The following is a 5,311-nucleotide window of genomic DNA, read 5'->3' as shown; positions in this document are numbered from 1 at the left end:
GTTACTTCGCCAAATGTCACAGGATCTGCAGCTCCTGTGAAGATTCCCACGGTGGTCTACAACGCAATCGCCGACATGGTCGGCGATGTGCCACTAACTTCTCTAGACCACCGAGTTGCACAGGGCTTAGGCTGACAATGACTTGTGTTAGCCGGCGGATAGAATCATGTTCGCAAATCTTTTCAGCAATCCACCAACTGGACTTGTTGCTTGCCTCCATATCTTATTTCAATCACCTCCATCATTTCAACCTGTACAAACAACACACATTATTTAAACAGAATAATTAAAAACAATAAAACGTTGGATTGCCTCCCAAGAAGCGCCTTATTTTACATCGTGGCACGACGTAACTTCAGTCTCACTCCTTGTTATTGTGGTTAGACCTAGTGTCACTAGGTGACCCCAATGTGTCATTTGGGTTAAGATGAGGCACTGCAACACTCAAGAATGACTTGATTAGTTAGATTGATCTAGAGTGGGATCCAATCATTTGATTCAACACTACAATATTCTCCTTCATTTCTTCCAACACCCGATCTTGATCTGTGATCTTTTGGAAAATAATTTGAAGTGTGTCCTCGACACGATTTTTATCTCCACTTCAAGATTTCCTTCGCTCATGAGGGGGCAAGTACCTCCCCCTGCTATTGCATTGGACTTCTACCTCTGAAATTTTGGTGGTCAAGCCGTTTAGCTGAGACGCCAGGTCGGTCAGCATGATGTCATTTTGGACTCCTTGGCTCATTTTGACCAGTTTGCCACTACTTTATTCAGCCATGCTAATCTAGATGGATCACTCAACGAAAAACAAAACTAAAAGTAAAGTTAGTGAGCTACAACTAGGAAGAACAGAAAACTCTATTGAACTAAAAATCTCAAATACACCACTCCCTGACAGCGGCACGATTTTGATGTTTATCTTGACCAACGACACTATCCTACAGTATGAGAGTCTACGATCGTCGACAATATAGTAACCCAACCAAGGGTTGGGGTCGTGTCCCAAGGGAGCGGTTCTGAGAATCAATAGCCAAATAGAATTTCATTCAAATTAGTCGTAGTTAAAGACATTTGCGATTAAAGACATTGTAAATCAAGGGTGACACAAAAGTGTCAAATATCAAAGGGGGTTTTGTAACAAGTAATAAAACAACAAAATAAACAAGAACATCAAGTATGGGGAAGGTTCTTGGGGCTTGACCGCGATACATATTGATACCAAGATGTTGGGTACATACTTTCCATAGGAAATTTGCAAGATAATAGTGACTAGGCTAAGCTTTAAATGGAAATAAGTTCCCTCTCGGGCAACTTACCCCGTTTCAAATATGTTCCTCTCGGACACCCATTTGCCACATGAAGACCAGCCTATGCCTTACCCCACTCACTCTCTCGAGCTGATTGTTAAGATATGGGACTAGGGCTCACCCTCCCGGGCTTAATCTCATGTCGACCCACTCCTTAGGCCATCAGTCTAGTGGTCTTGGTTTCGCGACTTCCCTCTCGGGCAAGCCGAAAACACATAGGTGGTTTTGTATTTGCAACTACAAACCCTTTAGATTAAACCACAACCACTAGGTGAAATCACCATTAAAATACATATAGCCTATCAACAAGCAAGACCCAACAATAATATCAACACATATTTGCTAAATCACACCCCAATAATGGGGGGTTTTTAGCCACACATCAAGAAATAAGAAAATATACCTATCATGAAAAAGAAATCAACTGAGTATAAGAAATTAAACCTTGAATTAAGCAAAGGAAGAAGAATAGGATAGACCCATTTTCAACTTGGGGAAGATGGACTCCTTTCTTCAAGTCTCCACAAAAAAACCTCTCCAAACCTGAGAGAAAAATATAGAAAAGTACTATAGAATATTAATAATTTTTTTTACTCTAAAATGTTCCACCCCAAAACTATAACTCTAACTAGTATTTATAGTTTTCACAGATTGTGCTACGGAGGATTGTTCGGCGACGTTAGTCGGGATCGCCGATGAATTCGCCGATCCGCCCTTTGGTTAGCTCATCACCTTCAGTGTCTTGCCTTCAGCATCCTCGCATTCTGGATCATTGGGCGGTACTGTACTGCTTTGCGGAACTAATCGGCGACTCGCCGACTGCTCCTTTCATTGCCTTTTGATCCACTTTCGTCAAGGCTTCGCATACTGGAACAAAGGGCGGTGCATGTCATTTTGGCGACTCGCCAAGTTGAACTTGGCGATCCGCATGCTTTCATTTCTTGTTCTTTTCAGCCCTTTTTGCTCCGTTTTGCGCCTAAGTGTCCATGCTTCCACTAAAAACTTCAAATACCTGAAACTTAAGCATTTTAATCAGGTATTGAGATAAAAAAAAAAGCATTCAAGGACACTATTTCTATTAAAATAAAGCCCTAAATGAGTCCAATTTGTGGAATCATCAGTACTCTTTAAATTATGAGTGAGCATGTTGATTGTTTGTATTTGCTTGTTGGGTGTTTGAAATTGATGTTACCACCCTTAGCCTAGTAAGAGTAATCTCATTCGAGGACAAATGTTCCCAAGAGGGAGATATTGTAACATCTTTCAATTTGAAATAGCTTGGAAGAAGCTAAGAACTGGAAATAGTCATTTTTGGAAATAATGAAAATCTGGAAATTTGTTTTAAGTTAGGAAAAGTTGAGTTTTGGCCAACTTCAAACGGCCATAACTCCTAGCTCAGGATGAGTTAGGTGTACTTTTAGATATGGTTGGAAAGATCTTGGAATGATAGATTTGTGTATATGATTAGGGTGCATGAATCTAAAGTGAATTTGAGAAAAAGAATCCTATTAAAATGATTTAGGATCAGAAAATGAGATCAAAATTTCGTCAGATTTTGGCCTAAGGAACAGGTCGCGCAAAGCGCCCCTATAGCGCCAGGAAGGCTGGGGGGGGCCTGCAGTGCGCCAGAAATGAGCCCCAGTAAGTTGGGCGCTGGCACGACGCTCCCGGGATGCGCCCAAATCATCTTTTTCTCATCAGGTTTCATCGTCTAGCCTATTTAAGTTCTTCTAAAGTGTACTAACACTTTCCATTGATTCTAACTACTCTAAATGACTTCTAAACACCTAGAAATCATCCAGAAACATTAATCATAACCATGAACCCATAAATTCAAATTCAAGGAAAGTCAAGAGCCAAGTCTATGAAGTTCTTCGAGTCTTTTCAACAAGTCTTTTGCAAATGCTTTTAAGTTTGTTTTAAGACTTAAAGTCCAAGTTGAGTAAAGAGTAAAGAGTAGAGTTTGAAGTTCATTTCTTCAAAAGTATATGGGGACTATGTATTCCCAAAGGGTTTAAAAAATTTACACATTTAAACAAGAAAGGAAACCTCGATTTCTAAAGGGCCTTTGTGCTAGTTTTCAGAGAAGAGTAATCGCTTTCTAAATAAAGCAAGAGAGAAAACTTTGATTTCCAAGATAGCCTTTGAGCTATGTTTTTGATCACTAATTTCAAATCATAGAAGAAGTATGTTTTTAAAACATAAGAGCTAGTATATTTTTGGAGTAGTATTGAGCACCGAATTAGGGGCAAACATGAGTTCAGATAACTCACGTCTCCATAAAACCATGTAGCCACCATGGGTTGAAAAGGGTCATACTTTTTAGATGAATCTTTTTCACATAGACTAGTAGATCCACTTAGTAGTTCAGGTCTTATACCACGGCAAGGTATAGGTTGGCTCGGGCAGCGTAGGGCTAATAACGTTGTATCATCACTATAGTTCTTAAGTGATGGTTGTCGGTTTGAGAAACTCCCACAGTAATAATTGCATGGTTCCTAAAGGGGTTCAACTTAGTATGAATAGGGTCATGGGACTTCATTCATGCATTGCACAAGTAGACTTTGAGATGGAGCATGGTATGTCTTTTATGATATTATGAGTATGAGTTGACAGTATGTTTTAAATAGTTTTCTTTTATTTATATTGCACCTGTTTTAAACTTCTTTATAATGAAATGAGTTCAGTTAAGTATTCATGAGTTGAGAAGAGCCAAGGTAAGTGTTTCTTTCAAAATCCTTTCAAGCCTATGTTGTTTTTAGCATTCCAACTCGCATACTCGTACATTCAATGTACTGATGCCAGTTGGCATGCATCGTCTTATGATGCAGATGCAGGTAACCAGGATTAACATCCAGCGCATCGTTGATCCAGTTGAACTTCAGAGTTGTTGGTGAGCCTCCTTGCTTCCGGAGGATTCCCCTTTTTTCATTACATTATCATTTTAGTTCATTAGGATGTCGTGGGCCTGTCCCAACATCCATCTCACTTGTTTTAGAGGCTTCATAAATAGTCAGTCAAATATTAGTTCATTCTTCATCATTTTGTTATTGGATTATGTTCAAATTTGAGTTGCCATTTTGGCTAAGTTAAATGTTTATTTTTAAAACATTATGAGTTCAGTTTGTGACATGTTGAGTTATCTTGTATTTGGATTCCTTTTCTTATATCTAAGTCTTCCGCTGAGTAAGTAAGCCAGGCCAAGGGTTCTCTTGGGCCAGCAATGCTTTTCGAGTGCCAGTCCCGCCCGGGGTGTAGGCTCGGGGCGTGATATTTTTGTTAAGTAAGATGACTAGGCTGAAACCACAATATTTATTCTTTCCCTTCTATATATCTCCAATAACACATAAAATCAATGGAGTATGAATATATTAAGTTAATACTATATTATGGTGTGCCATCCCACCCGGGGTGTAGGCTCGGGGCGTGACATTCTTGTTAAGTAAGATGACTAGGCTGAAACCACAATATTTATTCTTTCCCTTCTATATATCTCCAATAACACATAAAATCAATGGAGTATGAATATATTAAGTTAATACTATTAGATGGCTTATACAAACTCAAATTTTAATGTGAATTTTTTTCTCCTCAAAGTTTCAGCGAATAAGCATCTAATTTCAAAAAGGAAATAAAATTGAATTGTTTAGTTATCTCTTATCTCAGAATATTTAAAATAAAATATTACGAACATGCATGTTAAATTGATTTGTTTATAAAAATCGAAAAAGATTAATAACCCGAATTGTAATCCAAAATTAAAGCAACCGATTCTTTTATCTTGAACGATGTGACACCCACGACCTCCAAATCCTAGATCCGCCTCTGATTGTCAATAGTTTAGTCCAAAATGTTCTTATACTTGCTTAATATAAAAAATGTTCTTTTCCAAATAAGTATTTTTTTTCTTTGTAAACACATTCTTTTTCTAATGATAATTTTTTAAATTAGAAAATGCTTACCATACTTCAATCCGAAAAGATTAAGAAATTAAAATACTT

The sequence above is a fragment of the Solanum tuberosum genome, unplaced genomic scaffold, assembly GCF_000226075.1.
Source record: "Solanum tuberosum cultivar DM 1-3 516 R44 unplaced genomic scaffold, SolTub_3.0 scf00223, whole genome shotgun sequence".
Classification (NCBI taxonomy): domain Eukaryota; kingdom Viridiplantae; phylum Streptophyta; class Magnoliopsida; order Solanales; family Solanaceae; genus Solanum; species Solanum tuberosum.
This window is presented reverse-complemented; position numbering follows the sequence as displayed.